This window comes from Nymphaea colorata, chromosome 14 (genome assembly GCF_008831285.2).
Source record: "Nymphaea colorata isolate Beijing-Zhang1983 chromosome 14, ASM883128v2, whole genome shotgun sequence".
In the NCBI taxonomy this organism is placed as follows: Eukaryota; Viridiplantae; Streptophyta; class Magnoliopsida; order Nymphaeales; family Nymphaeaceae; genus Nymphaea; species Nymphaea colorata.
The window spans coordinates 2025097-2042117 of NC_045151.1; the positions used below are offsets into that span (position 1 = coordinate 2025097).

The following is a 17021-nucleotide window of genomic DNA, read 5'->3' on the forward strand; positions in this document are numbered from 1 at the left end:
CTCTGTAAGAGCGTGGGTCCCCTCAACCGAGGCTACACTAGGCACAATAATTCCTGGGGATTAGAGAGAGAATTACGGTTAAAACCATATACTTTTTCAGAATCTCCAGGACGCGGCTATAAAAGTTCAGCTTTTTCTTTTTGCGGCAATCTCTAGGCCTCTGATTTACACTTTACAGAAGTGCAGCTGCTGATAAGAACTTGTGCTCCACAGGGTTCTAAAAAAACATTGAAAGTTAAAAATTAAAAAAATCTTCATCTTGTTAAGTCCGTTCAAAGTGAGATCTATAATGCGTCCGATTCATTTATATTCCTAACAACGAACCACTGTACTTCTTCCAAAGATTTGGTTTATGGATCCGACCCGTTCTTAAACTCAGTTGGATCTGTTTATCAATCAGATTTTGGGTCCATATACAGCTTCATAACCGACCCGTTTGCCTAAAAGCAAGATGTAAATCTGTCAAGGCTCAGATCTGAGTTTGGATTCGAAGCCAGATCTGATTGAAGTTCAAACCAGGAAAGCCTTATGGCACTCCAACCTGGGTAAAAAAGTTTTTGAGGCGTTTGGATGACATCTTCCTCTGACTCAGTTTTGTAAAAACTTGGTTTTATGAAACCTAAGTAATGAGTTTTTAAAACTTTGTTTTCTTTTAGTTTTTGAATAACTTAAAGAAGACCAAGTTTTTCACTTTGTTTTGCAAAATCCGGTTTATTCAAAATCGGGTTTTCTTCAAACTCAATTTTGATGGCACCCAAACACTTCAAAAATTAGATTTTAAAAGTAAAACTAGTTTTATTTTTGAAAACCTGTTTTTCAAGTCACCCAAATAGCCCTTTAGATTCATAAATATCTTATGCATTGTTTTTGTGATCAATCATTTTCAGTTAAATGCATTTAAAAAATCAAAGATGAATGGATCCCATACAGCCTAATTTGGACCACCTTGAAGTCACAAATCCTTTTTAAAAAAAAAAAATAGTCCTACTTTAACTAACGACCATCTTTTTATGTTTCCATAAAGTTAATCTACTTGTTTCTTAATATATATATATATATATATATATATATATATATATATATATATATATATATATATATATATATTACAACTTTTAAGTTCTAAACTTTTGACGTTCCTGATGTTGCCACGACAAAAATTACAAGTTAAAGAAACTTTGTGAAAAGAATGTGCATGGACACTGGCTTGTAAATACAAGAAAATAATAATAAAATTGAAAAGAAAAATGAAGAGGGAAAGGATGGGCCTAACGGGGTAACCGTAACATGGGATTTGCAGTTTAGAGGACACTAATCTGCAAAATGAGCAATAAATGGAGGGCTTTTGAAAATATTTTGAACCTTGTTGGGCAAAATTGTAATCTCATTTTGAAAACTACTGGTGCTAATAACGGTATGGTGTTGACCCCGTATCGGGACATTCTGTCCGACTTGGATATTAAAATATTAATTAAGCATTTCCGTTGCTGGTTAAATATTATAAAATATCTACTAAGTATTTTAAGAATTGAAAAAACAACTTGGTATCTTTTGAGTTAAATATATCAAAGTATTTTAAATTGTTTAAAAAGTTCAGGATATAAGGTACAGAAATCTGTATCGCCGATACGATCTATTTAAGGCGAGGGAATGACAACTTTTTAGAGAAGAATAAAAAAAAGTTTTCATTCATCTGAAGGCTTTATTTTTCGTTGTGGCCCTCTTGTTTTAAAGTTTCCTAATACAAGCCTGACTCTTGTTTAAATTAAATGAGGGCATAGTGGAAGATGTGAAATTTTTTTTTTTTAGAAAAACGTTTTGGAAGTTTGGGCCTTCCGCAAGACAGTTCCATGTTTAGCTTATTGCAGAAACGTACTTATTTCGTCAGGTTTCACCAAGAAAGCCTTTCCACGCTTGACGTTTTGTAAAAAGATTTTCATAAGAAATTTGTTAGACCAACCATCAACACGTGCTATGCAAGAGGGGAAACCACGTCTCTTTTGCTTCGAGACTTTGATGCATACACATTAGCAATTGAGATTTATTGTACTTAGTAGCCGAGCTAGAAAAATAATTTGCTAGAGGTTTACTTGTTTAAAAATATTCAAATTTAATCGGACACTTATTTATATATATATATATATATATATATATATATATATATATATATATATATAAAGATAAATATTTAAGATTTTTATTTAAAAATAAAAAACTTTTAAAAGACGTGTGGCCAACTGCCCACATTAATCACATCACAATGTTGCTACGCCACTAATAATACCCATAAAAATCAAACATCAAACTAAGTTGCACCCTCAAAACAACTAAGTATCAACAGAAATCAACAATTGAATAGATGCACCGTGAACAGTTATATTCCTTTCATAGTCATTTCAACCATTTTAATAGAAGCAATAAAACCTTTTGGGTTGTACTTCTCCCACCTTATGCTGTACATTTGTACTGCTTTACCATACCCAGCATTTACTCCAACTATGCCAATTTTTTTGGTCTTCAGAAAAGAAAAATAAAGGTCATTTTATAAAGCAAAACCTGTCATTTTCTTTAGATCGATTCAAAGTAAATAGAGGACCGTTAACCATAAGTAAGAATTGAAGTTGCATTCGAGATAGAGAGGGAAAATTTTCAGCCAACTTATGCTTCAATGACCCATTGTTTGCGGCATCAAATTCAGGGATTCAAAGGTCCTAACCATTGATATATATATATATATATATATATATAAAAGCAACATGTTATAATTATTCTTTGAGTTCCTGAGTGTTGTTCTTTGTGATATAAAAAGGAAGAGCAAAGATGTCTTTTCATTTGAATTAATTGTTCTTGTCATTTGATAGTCTTATTATCCACCAACTTGCTTGGCCATGGGAGACCACAAGATGGGTTTGAAGGGACATTTCAGAACTGCGGTAGCGTTAAGTGGTAAAATTTTTTCGGGAAATAAAATCCCAAGTAGTTGCCAAGTTGGTGGTGATGTCAATTATTAAAGGCGAAAGTCACTTTTAGGTGGGGGGAGTTTTGTCTCCTCAACCATCACCCATTGACTTGATTTGGGGCATCCCCCACCACACTTTTGCCTTCAACCTCAACCACATCCCTCTCAGATGAAACCAAGGAAAATTTGAAAATGAAGCCCTTGACTGTACCTTCCTTCTTAGTTTGGATCCAGTTTGTTCTTATGCTTTACCGGATCCGACTTGATTGGATTTGGATTCAAACTCGGATTCTCAACTCCAATCCTTTGAGACCAAATGCTGATCTAGCTAACATAAGATCTGATGGTAATGGGCTCGGATCTTCAATGGGTCTTAGTCAAGTATTGGACTTAAATATGAAACTGCACATTGTATTTGAATCTGGGTAGTAGTTGAATTCAAGTCTCTTTACCAGATCCGACCAAACATGAGTCAGGGTAGAGTAGGATCAATAATCTGATGCATTTAAGTTCTTACTACCACGGACCTCTCCCACCATTACAACCTTTCAAGAGTGTTTTGACTACTTCAAATCTGAGATCCTTGGATTTGATGTGACAAAAGGTCTAGGTAGTGTTTGATTGCGTGGTGCAACTGGTGAAACACTGTAGATGAAGGAAATTTGGTACGGGTTTTCGCTCCTCTATCAAACGCTAGAAATTTTCACCTTCTTTTTTGGGGTCATCCTGGTTGAAACTTACCACTGTAAAAAGTCGGACCTTGGGGTTAGGGAACCGCTCGTATGTGCACCAGTTTTTGTTAAAATTAGCTCTCGAATTGATTCCTCTGGAAAAAGGTTCAGGGAATATGCCGAGTCAAATGAGAATTCAGAGGTGCTTTCGAACCAGATTGAATTGGAGTTCTTGTTTTTAATTAAGAAACCAATGAGCAAACTTTTGGAAATTTAAGAAAAATTTTAGAAACCAAAACATACACTGCATGTCAGAAGTGAGTGAGACAGTGTGTTGAAGTGGTTCTGATTTTATTCATATTATCCGAATCACACACATTTTGACACCATTGATGTTGTGCATCCAAGGTTTTCCTACCATCTCCAGCGCCATAATTTGGATTCTAACAAAGTGTTTGTTGTAGAGAAACTGTCTTTGAAGTACAAAGAGACCATAGAAAAAGAACGAAGTTCATGGTGAACCTCACCTTCACACTTACACACTTATGTAAGTGTCAAAAGGAAAGGAGAATGAGTGACACAGTCAATGCCTTCTTGCAGCCTCTTGCGCCTCTTCCTGCACCTTAAATGAATTCACCAATCAGGGGCAATGATACATGAGGTAAAGTTGTGACAACCCGACTCATTTTTGGGCTCCGAACCCTAGTTCGGCAGATCTCTCACAATCTTCAATACGAGACTAAACTTTTGAGGTGTTACAATCCACCCTCTTAAGGCGCACACATTCGCATGTCTGTGACCTTAGGTTTGAGTGTTGAAATTGTTCTGACACTAAAGTGACAACCCAACCCACTCTTAAGCTTCGGCCTTAGTTCAAGGGATCCTAACCCGCCCACTAACAGTTTCGGCTCTAAAAGGCTAGAAATCAGAACCATCATTTCATTAAGGATCTCCTTTATAAGCTCTTAGATCTCTCACAATGTTTAATACGAGACTAGACTTTTGAGATGTTACAAGCATGTTACTGGTTGAATGAGTTCACGAAGGTGATTGTTAGCCATCATGAAATCCATGGTTTGTTGTACCCATTATTATAACCAACAATTGATTTTCTAACTACAAATTTTAGATTACTTTCATATGTTTAAATCATCAGAGATCTCATATCACCTTTGAGTCACAAACTTGAGGTAAGTAAACAGAAAGTTAAGGATGCATTCATTTTGATTATCTAAAATCACATTTTTTTTCTCAATGCAAAAAGGTAAAATAAGGATTTCAAGTAGGTAAGGTCCTCAACCATGAATTTTACTTTTAATGAAGTTTGTGGATATGAACATGAACGGTAAACCAGCGCGGATGACGCTCTGGCTCGACATTGATTTATCAACAAAAAGTTTTGCCCCAAGATAAGGGCTATGGTAGTCTGGTTGTTTGGACCAGTCCTGGCCAGACGTTTGGAATTTTGCTCTTTACTTTAACGCCCAAAGCTCAACCTTATTCGCCAAGTACCTGCAATCTTGATGGGCACCAGGCACATCAATTATCTTCTTCTTTTTAACAGATAAATATATATCAAATGTTCACGTGCATTCAGCCTAGCGATTTAGCAGTCTATTCAAGAGTGGTACCTTTTATGTTAGCCTGTGGGCGCAAGGAAGTACCACAGTCATGGCAGAAGAAAACTTGTGATGCATGAAGCAACACATGGAAGATAATTCTGGAGATTTTTTTTTTTTTGTGGAACCAGAACTACTGACTTAATTTCACTCATCTGGTCCCTGGGGAAATACTTGTCGTTATTTTGGTTTCATGAACCTTCTTGAAGAGGAAAAGGAATATCTTTTGTTTTGTGTTTTTATTTGGTTTGTGGGCGAACTGCCCTGAATTCCAGAAAAGGCGCCTCACTTTTGAGAAATTTTCTCACACGGGTCTTCGTGGAACTCACTACTCAGCTGGCCAAGGGAAGTTCATTCTGATCATTGAAAAGGCTACGAAGGTGGGTTCTGCTGCAAGAGTCGATCGCTTTAATGCCAATCACTTCCTTCTGCAACAGACAGCATAGCAGAGCCCGTGATTAAGAAGAAAATCTCACAACTAACGAGGATGGCGTGAAGAATGAGGTCCGGTTATCTCGGGGGGAGGCTGCCACAGTTTCAGGTCATGAACAATCACGCAGGTAAATAGAAACAGATTGGTGGCAATGACGGCAAATTGGTAGAAGATAAAATTTTAGTAGCAGATGTCTCTAGATGATAATTTCAGCGATTAATTTGCAAGAAAGCAGATCCCCTTTTGTTGCAACATTTCCTTTTCATGGTATCAGAGCTGAGGGATTCCGTGTATCGCATATCGCGGCTGTAACTCTTACAGGGAAAACCGGTATCATGTTGGCAACAAAATACTCTCTTGACAATGTCTTGGTTGTCTGACATAAAGGAAAAAAAGAACACAACAACTTGATTTCTGTAGGTCAGCTAGTTACCAGTGCGCTATATATGTTTGTCGCCTCTAGCTCTTTTATTATCAAGACAAAAACGACCAAGAATGTGCAAGCAACGACAAGCGGACATCGAGGACCAAATTCGAAGCAGTATTTTGCTAGGATTAGATTTAATTCCGCATGGCCAGCAGTTTGGCATGGTTGTCTGGGGCATCCTCATGCCCACACCATTGAGTTTTTGTCTAAGGAGAAAGCTGATTAGATTTTTTCGATGCCAAGAAGCTGATTACTTTATCAAACAATAAAACCAATGTCTCTGTTTGTCATATGGGAAAGGCCACTCATCGCCATCCTTCCAATAAATGACGATTGTCACCAATCTTTTGCAAAAGGGACTTATGGGGGGACCTGCTCCCATCTCTTCATGTCAAAATATCCATTTCTATGCATTGTTATTGAACAAAACATTCATGATTCCTGGTCTTTTCCTTTCAAAGGCAAGTTTGAATTCTTTATTAGCAAATTTATGGTGTTTCATACCTCAGTTTAGAGTTGCCATGAAAATTTTCCAAACCGATGAAGGATGAGCATTTAATGGCAGTGTTTTAGTCGAATATTAGCAGCATAGAATTCAGTACTTCAAAGTTTGTTCAAAAGCACTCTCGAAATATAGTCGTTGGGCAAAAACATGTCACTGAATTGGGCTTAACCATGATATTTCATAGTGGGCTTCCTATCAGCAATTGCAGTTTCTTTTAATCTTTTGCGCTGGCTTGTGATTGTCTTCTTGGACAATTCGATTTTAAAAATGCTTCTCCAAATAAATATTTGATTGAGATATTCTATAATCAACAACCTCTTGGTTTTAAATATCCGGCATATCTAAATCATATTTGTAAACTATGTCGGGCTTTATATGGTCTCAAGAAGGCATTTGTGCCTATGATTGTTTTGCACAGTTCTCTCTTGACAAAGGATTTCAAACCAGCTCAGAAATCTTGTCATTATTTGTTCATAATCAAGAGGATCTGCTACCCTGCTCCTACTTTATGTGGAGAATAACTTACTTAAGGGGACTTGCCAAATTTCTCTTTTTACCTACAGCAAGTACAGGCTGAATGTGCCATGAATGATATGGGAATCTCCATACTTTCATGGCTTTCAAGTCCATCAGACTCCTTCAGGTTTGTTTTTTTTATTCAACACAAATGTGCTAATGATATCATCGCCAGGGCAACTACATGAAATTGTAAACCCATAACAACTCCTATTGTTGCCATTGTGGGGCAGAAGTCCCATCTTCTCACGTTACTCGATACTGTAGCTTAGTTGGGGCATTACAGTATCCAACGTTTATTTTGCCAGATTTACATTATGCAGTTAATTATATGTGCCACTTCATGCATAGCGCTTCCTGGATATGGTTGATTTGCAGAATGAGTGTTCTGCAAATGAAGCACGCTCTTATGATTTAAGTCTTATGCTTTTATCCTCCTATGAGTCATGATCCATGACCACAATCTTGAATTAACAATTTGAAACCTTAGTGCTGATGTATGAGAACTTTGTATTTTTCTGGAAATTCTTTGACCAACGATTTATCAGGGTAAATAGTCTCTGTTGAAGATGATTAGATGATGTCACACATGTCTTCTCTATGTTACATCTAGTCAATGATATTTTATTCTTTATTTTCCTCTTTCAAGCTTAATTTTTTATGGGCACTATTTTGAAATACAGGATTAATTCTATGTTCTATCAAGAAGCTGTGTCTTTGATCATATTGCAGTAATTGCTGATTCTGCCAAAAAAACTGATCAAAGTCGACCTGTTGGAGAAAAGGCTAAACATGTTTGCTACTTACTGTCAAGAATATCACTTTCAAGACTATGATCTTTCTGCTTAAATTCATTATTATTTGTGGACAGAGATAGACAATGTGATGTGATGTCATGATGGATGCAGTTCAAGTGCTACTCAAATACCTTAGATGAACGTTTTGTGTAATCACATGCATTTATGTAATTTCCAAGAGTAGCATACCAGCAATCACTTGGACATGGATAGCTCCAGTTGGACATTGGTGCAATCTTCTACTGCACCACGACTTTTTAGCTTTGTGCTACTCGTCAGCCTGGTGTCAACTGATCTCAGATTACTGTAGCATCTGATTCTGCCCCTAGTAGTCATAGAGACAGCCTTATCTTTCCTGAGCGGTGATGGTGATGACAGTCTCTTTTGTGTCAAAACACTTTACCAAGCCTTTGGCTGCATTTGGTTGAGCATGAACATCAACTTTACTGCTGTTGAATTGGATAGACTTAGAAAAAAACCAGCTAGTTTCCATGTCAGCTCAGAAAAGATGATGCATATTTGGCTGCTTTATTCCCCCCTACCACCACCAGTGGAAATAAAGCAAGATCCTTCTTTTGGTTGGATACCTTTCACTCAAAATTCTATGCTGTTGGATACCACTATATGAAAAGGGCAGTAGTAGCCGGCCATGACACACCAAACCTAACCTATGATAACTTTACCTAAAGCAAATATTAGAGGGAGCCACATGGTCTTAGTATGATGCATTCCCTTGAAAGCTTTGCTTTTATAAAATAATTTGCAGTCTGACAATTTTGCAGTTCTTTAAGGACTGCACATGGTTATGAACGACAGACTGTGTCATCTTCTAGGAAGAAGGATGCCCACTAGAGCCTCTTGGGCCACCAGACGTGGCAGTCGTTCTTTATGACATGTCATGACCGTGACATGACGTGGAAACTTTTGACTGCAAGATAATATAAGGAGAGGGGCTTCCATGGCAGAGGAGGCAGTGGATGAGAGAAGATGGCGGTGAAGCAAGTAAGCAGCAAGCAAGAGGCAGTTGCTCTTGTGAGTGTCCATGCAAGGAAGACCATCAGTCCATGGCGTCGGCTGATGTGTTGGAGGAAGCTGGTGTGGAGGATAAAGGCACAATGGAGGCAAGCCACGAGGTTGCACAAGCAGAGGAAGAAGTTCAGCTATGACATCTATAGTTACTGTCAAAATTTTGATGATGGCATTCGATATGATCTGTAGACACAGTAGGTAAGATGTCTATAAGACAGGAGAAGGGGAATTCTGCTTCCTTTTCATGGAAACACAGATTTTACTTCAACTTTTTGTTTTTATCTTGTTTCTGTACATATCTTACTGTATAGTTCCTTGGAGGTGATTCAATCATCACTGCACTGAAGTTTGCTTTTGAACTGTGAATATCAGAAAGTCTTTCTTAAAAGTTCTTGTCACCGAGTTCATGACAACTTTCACCTTGGACTGATCCCCAGATAATGGAGATCTCAAAGTCTTTGTATCGTGGTCATCATTGTTTATATCCTTGACGAATGACTTCAGCTTCGGTGCTCAATTCCAACTTAGCGATTTTTTTTCTTCTTTTCTTAGGAGCAAGCACATTGTATCATGTGATAAAACTGGTTCGGTCACTTGTCATATGAGCAGGTCATTATATATGATTTGTAGGTGAGAATATCTTTTAATCAATGGTTTTGGTCTTTTAATCAATGGTTTTTTGTAGAAGGTCAGTGTTCATGTACTTAATCTTCTCCTCCGCAAGAGGTGGCAGCTTAAATTAGACTTGGAGTAATATATAGACGAAGATCTTTGAGACTCTCTTCCTTCTAGGAGACGTTTTGGATGACAACCGGTCCTACATGAGTAGGTGTAAATCAAACCCCAACTATGTAAGTCCAGCCTCGATTATCCATTTCTTCCATTCTCTTACCTGTATTTCCAGAAATGCCGTCTGTTAATGCGCGCGAGAGAGTAGAAGAAATTTCAATTTGGAAGAAAGCCTTTCGTATATAATTCAACAAAATCTTGTTAGAATCCGATACTTTTGGTTGAAATCTGTTGTATTCAAACAATAGTAGTTGAATGCCTAAAAGCTGCAATTTTATACTTGAAAAGCGTTTATTGAGTTTGGTTAATGACCATGTGTTTTTTCACTCAAAAATGACGGTAAAAAGACTTAAGTTGGACGGCAAAATGGAGATGCATTCCAAGACATTAGACCTTTCTCCCCTGAGATGAGGAGATCAGTCTACACATGAAAGAAACAAAAGAACATTTAGATTTAGATTGTGTGAAAGGGCCCATAAAGAAATCAGGTGATTAGACAAGCACAAAGCCTTTTTTTAATTTCAAAAAATCACCACCACCCTTTTATCCACTTTGCATAAGGATGACACAACCACTTAGTGTTTTTCCTAAGGTCTATATATATGTATATAAAGAAAACTGAACCTTCATGGAGATATCAAAACTAAACCGTTCATCAAAAGTGAGGGACGGTTTAGGTAAATCTTTTCTTTTATTATTTTTTTAACTTCCCTACTCTCCATCGTGAGGAAAAGGCAGGGGAGATTCGTCCCCCTGCCAACCGCCGGTGCCGCACATGCGGTCGGCCAGTGCCGCTTGATCGTGCTGCACTGGCCGACAGCACCGGCAGCAGGGGGGACAAACCCCCCCTCCCCTTTCCTCTGCCCATCGGGTGTGAAGGAAAACCTCTCCAAGCAGCTCCCCTCTACTGTTGGCTGTTGCCGGCGAGGCCAATGCGGCTCCCCCTGCTGTCGCCGACGAGGCTGACGCCGCCCCGCCCGGCGGCGTGGGCTTCGCCGCCTCCTGGTCTCTCCCATGCCTCTACCCATTGTGGGTAGAGGATCTCCTCTACCCATAGGAACGGGAGCCACTGGGTGGCTCCCCCCACGGGGTGGCGCCCCCCATCGGGCCATCACCGTCGGGTCCACCGGATGGTGTGGCCTCGACGCCGTACGGGGGACCCCCTTCCTTTCAAGAGGAGACAGAGAAAAAGGGAGAGGAAGGAAGAGGAGAGGGATCAAGGAGAGTGAAGGAAGGGAGAATTGAGACTGAAAATCTAGACCGTTCGATTTTAGATCGACGGTCTAGAGAAAGAGAGAAATTTAGACTTTTGACCTTTAAAATATTTCTTCCATCACAAAATCTGTCCGAAGGTTGAACACCAACATGCCGCCTGCGTTCTACCTGCTTTTGAGGGATTTCTCAAGCCAACTGTAATGTAATTTTATCAATTCAACGACCAGATAGGTGGTTGTCTTTAGTTCTTGATCGAATCTGATAATATGCGCCATATGTGCATGAGTTTTCACATGATTTTTCATGCATCCGTATGGTTAATGATTAAACTACTCTTATAAGAAAATTTTTTTGTATTGACAAAATTGAAAATGAAAAAAAGTAAAAAAGGACATTTCTTTTTAATAAATTACTTAAAGTACTCTCCCCTCCTTTGCTGCGCACGGTGCACCTTGAGCATGTAACTTCTTCTCATTCTTGATGGGTTGAAGACAAACTCTTGGAGCATTACGCGTCGCTGCTTTTCCCTTTACTATCCAACTACTAAAGTCAAAAGAGTAGGTGAAATATTTTGAGAGGTCAAGTAAGGAACCCTACCCATAAGCCCACTTAAATTAGCTTATAATGAAAGTTAAACAACTCAATCAGTTCAAGCTACACATGGGTGTTGCCAATCACATCAATATTTTTTGAGATTCAATGCATCCAAACATGGTTTTTACCAATTTCTTTCTCTCTCTCTCTCTCTCTCTCTCTCTCTCTCTCTCTCTCTATATATATATATATATATATATATATATAAAGTTTCACAAATAATATTCCACAAAAACATTCACAATTTTGACCAAAAAAATCTACAAAAAATATGCAAAAGGTCTGTCGCTGCACTGATATGACGGCTATTTAGTTGTATCCATGTGACTTAGAGAGAAAGTTGTGTGTGCCGTCCATATGGTACGTAGTAAAAGATGAAAGGATATTTTGCTAATTTGTTTAATAAAAAAAATTAATGTGAACTAAAGGTATTTTAATCATTAACAAAAATTCTTGCACCAATATAAACTGCCTTGTGAACCTTAATGCTCAATCAAGAGATTATCTGCTGCACACAGATTCACGAAGGTTGTCTTACAAAATGAAAATGAAGCAGGTGGTGGCTCATGAATGCAAAGCCTTTCAGCAGCAATGCGTATTGGAAAAGCAGGTAGGAAAAGTGTGTTAAAAACAATCAATTATCACTGCTTGGGGAGGATGAAGGAGAATATTTTTACCACATTCGTTGAATATGACACTGCCACACCATAATCTTTCCTCCACTTTATAGAGTTGGAGGGTCATTCGAGGTCCAATTTCCTGAAGTTTGTCCCCCTTTTTTTTATATATATAGATTCTCTGTTTACTCTGTCGAGATCATGCTGCTTCATCTTTTTCATCTTTCGCTTCACTTTCTGATCCATGTTCAGCCTTCACATGTGGGAGAAGGAAATGAGTTTCTGGTCCAAGTGAAGACTCTAGGTTGCATTTGATTCCCCCACAGATCTTAGATCCAAGGGACGATCGCTCAAATCCATAGTTGAATTGTAGATTTCAGCATCCACCCCTCAACGTGGATCTCAAATCCATGCTTCAGATTTAGGTGGGAATCATAGATTATGATTCGAAACCTTTTACGGTTCAGAAATAAAACGCATTGGACGTGACAGTGACCACTCCAAGAGTTCAACCCGAGTTTTTAAAAGAGCCGGACAACCTGGTCATCCACCCCACGAGATATTTTTTTAATGCTACTCAAGCCATCGACATTTAGTATGACATCTTGAATGAGAACTTCTGGCTCCACATCTTGGTGAAATAATGAAGTCAAGACCTTAGATCTAGTTCATTTCTTGGCTGAGATTATTTTATCACCTTCAATTTGTCTGGCGCAACTGAATCTGAATTGGAAATAGCATTCCGTAGAATTAGCAAATAAGCCACCCATGTGGAAGATCAAGAGTATAGTCACGAAAAATGTGTTTTTTTTCTAAAAAATGCATTAAAAACACAAACAAATAAGTCAACCAAATAACCGGCAAAAAAATGCCCCTTACAGGAAAACAAAAAAAAAAATGTGTTTTTCCCTTTATTTCATTTTAGGCTTCTCTTCACAGTTTTTCAATGCCAAACTGTTTGTTTCCATTTTTAAATTTTTATTTGCTGCTTTTTTTTAGTTTTTAAATGCCAAACGGCAAAAGATTATTTATGTTTAAAAAAAATTATAATATTTGCCCCTTTTTTCAAGCTGTCCAAGAAAAAGCTGATCATTTTAAACATGACAATGATATTTGATTCAAGAGTAATTGCCCTCCTCTGCACCACATGCCATAAAAAAGTGAAGGGGGGGCAGGACATGGAGGTAAAGAAAAACATTACCATCTATTTTTCAATGAAAAATTAAAAAAATACAATTTATCGAAAAACAAAACTAATCTGCAAAAAAGTGTAAAAACTACCAAGATGGTTCATTCTTTAATGGAACTAAAATGTGCAAACATTTAAATAACAAAAATGCAAATTGGCAAGGAAAGAAGCTCCTTCCCTTTGGCCTTAGGAACAACTATCCATGTGAGAAGGATAGTAAGTGTAGCATGGATCCACACTGCATAGGTATGAACTAACTACTCCTCAAAACAGGAAGACATGCATGATAACAAAGTCAGTGGCAACCTGAAGATTCCTTATATCAGGCTAGGACCCACATCCCTGTGTGGTCAGTCTGCCCACATGACCTGCAGAGCCCAGTTTCGGTGCCATGGGCAACATCATCCAGTTTCCGTACAAGCATTATTTCTCCATAAACCTAAGTTAGGACCATGCATGCATTTAAACTGAGCCCAATAGGCCCATGCCGAGCCTGAGCCGGCTTAAATTGAATTGAGTCAGCTTGGATGAGCCCGGATGAGCCTGCGCCTAGCCTAAGTCCAGGCCAAGTCCAAAACTGACACAAAAATGATGCCATACCATTCTATGCTACAGCGAGAACCATTCTTACCAATCCCTAATCACATTTTAGCCAACTCATAAGCAAAACAGATCAGTGCAACAGGTGTTGGTATGTGACACTTCAAATAAAACTATATCAAGAAGAAGATGACACCATCAGTATGGGAATTCAATCAACTATCAAAAACACCAATGGTCACAAGATGGCCATCAAAGCCATGAACAGCCAGCACCAAAAGATGAGATCACATACTTGGTTAATAAACAGAGATGAGTTAAGAAATGATTACTTTTGGACTACAGAAAACTGTTTAAAGGTTAACAAAAGCACTACAAGTTATGTGGAGGGTATGCTTATGGGAGGAATTACTGATGGCAATGTTGTCCAAATTCAAGATTGTAAAATTGAAGTCACAAGATATAATATTTAGGTTTCCGATACAACAGGATAAGGAAATTGAAACAGATGTAAAAGAAGATGCAGAAACTGAAGAAGATACCATCAACCAGGATTTCTATTGATAGAATATGTGATAAGACAGTAGTTTTAAGATTAAAGGAATGTATGCATATGTTAAGATGGATGTAAAAATGTAAAGAAGGAAGAGCGAATACTTGAGAACCAATCTACGCATTTTACTAGGGGTGAACAACGAGTCCAGCTCGAGCTTGACTCGTTAAATCTCGACTCGTGAACGAGTTTGAGCCGAGTCATTTGCTTAATGAGTTGAACTCGAGTTCATGAGTCAACTAGTTCAAATAATCGAGTTGAGTTCGAGCTCAACACGTAACTGCCGAGTTGACCTTGAGCCTTAATCGAGTTTGTCGAGCCTTAATTAAGTCGATATATTCAAATGAGTTTACGACTTTGTTGAGCCTTAATCGAGTCGAGCTCAAGTTCAACACAACGATGAATATCAATTGTATTCAAACGAGTTTGTCGAACCTTAATCGAGTCGAGCTCGACCTCAACACGTAACGATGAATGTCAATTCTATTCAAAAGAGTTTGTCGAGCCTTAATCGAGTCAAGCTCAAGCTCAACACGTAACTGCCGAGTCGAGCTCGAGCTATTTCTGTCGAGCTATTATGGAGCTCGAGTCAAGTTGAACTCGAGGTTTCATTAGTCAAACCGAGCTCAAGCTGCCTGAACTCGGGCTTGACTCAGCCCGTGTTCACCCCTACATTTACCAATGAAATGAATATAATAGAAGAGATTATCTATTTCATAAAGAGTGACAGAGCTAGAAATGTAAACTAGGCTGGGGCAGAATCCGCAGTAAAAGTAGCCGCTTGTCCAACCAAAAGTTGGAAGTTGGTTTACGCAAATACTAGTTCCTAAGTCTATCAAGGACAACACAATGAAAAAAGATGCCACAGGTTAATACATGAGATTAGCAAATATAGAACCAAAGTTCCATGCAAAATTGCAACAAAGATATCGATATCACCTCACTTGACATGAACCAACAAGAATGGTTATTATTACTCGAGCATATCACATCACAGGCCTACTTTTACCAAAGACAAAATAAGAAGCAAGTTGAAACCTACAAAACTTGACTTGATGGTTTACATAGAAATGTTAAACACTAGTAGGCTTGGCCACTAGGAAGTACTTTGATGTAGATAGATGCACAAGTGTGGACATATCTATGAAGTACTTTGATGTAGATACACAAATGTGGACATATTACATGGCTGTATGTAATATTGCTTGTTGGCATGACTGTGTATCTAAGTACTATTTTGCTGTAGTGTGTGAGTGGGTCTTGTGGCAGAAACATCTATGTAGAAAGAAGTTTAAAAATATTAAACAATATAAATATTATGAAGATCTAGCTCAGATATTTAGAAGTTCAAGCACCAATGGCAACAAGAAAAACACAACCAACAACTTGTTTGATAATGAAGGAAGTCAAAAATGTTAATTCAAACTTTTAGCCATGGCAGTTTGATGAGAACTAAACATTCATACAAATGTTAAATGCTGAAAGTCCCCAACCATCACCAACGCCTCACTCCCAAGCAGACCAAGTTCATTTCTCATAAAAAAAATATGAACGAATCCAATGACAAAAAAAAAAAAAAAATCTATCTGGATGATGATTTAGGGGAGAGAGAACCTTCTGGTAGGGTTTTTTTTATCGAGGGTTTGATCTCGAAGGGGCGGGTGTTCTCATCGGCGTGTTGGCCACCACCAGCCTTTAGATGGGCGGCCCATCAACCTATCCGAGTGCTAGGGAGTGCTAGGGAAGAAACTGGAGCCGTGCAAGGGCTCTCGTCAGGGTCTTGATGGTTGAATCAACCAGTGGCTAGTGGCGTAACCACATGGTGACTGGTGTGGGCAACTATCCATACCAGTCTCTTAAAAGTTCTTTATTTTTAAATGGGAATCTTAAATATTTATCCTTCTATATATATATATAAGTGTTCTACCAGTTTTGAGTATTTTTAATCAAGTGCCCCTCCAGCCAATTTTTTCTGGCTCTGTCACTGCTAGTGGCGAGCGGCTGGTGCTAGTTTTTTTAACAAAAAATGAATAGCTTTTATAACATCATTTTGATAGTAGAAAAGTTTTTTTTTTTTTTTTTTGCAAAAATGACTTAAACTAATACACAATTTATATTAAATTATTATTTATAAACATATTAGAAGGTTCACATTTTTTTAAAAAACACTTTTTAACAAGAATTTAAGGGGTCTGGTTTCTATCCCTTACCCAAGTAGTCTAGTATCTACCAATCTCTCTCTCTCTCTCTCTCTACATATATATATATATATATATATATATATATATATATATATATATATATATATATATATATATATATATATATATATATATATATATATATATATATATATATAAAGAGATATTAGTAAAAACCAGACACTTAGCTCAGGGATGAAAAACAGACCCACTAATTTTTGCAAAAAATATTTTTAAATAAATATAAACATCCTAATATATTTATAAAAAGTAGTTTGATATAAAACATGCTTTGAATCAAATTGTTTTTATGAAAATTGTTGTTTATTATACCATCAAAATGTTTATGTTATGAGAGCCATTCATT

At 37.7% G+C, this 17021-nt stretch overlaps 1 long non-coding RNA gene across 1 annotated transcript; it reads left to right on the forward strand.

Moving 5' to 3' along the window:
* The first annotated feature begins 5269 nt into the window (after positions 1-5269).
* On the forward strand, positions 5270-9710 carry LOC116267674 (uncharacterized). The gene is made up of 2 exons (XR_004175649.2): positions 5270-5809; positions 7814-9710. It is a non-coding gene; the product is annotated as an uncharacterized LOC116267674 (long non-coding RNA).
* Positions 9711-17021: the final 7311 nt, after the last annotated feature.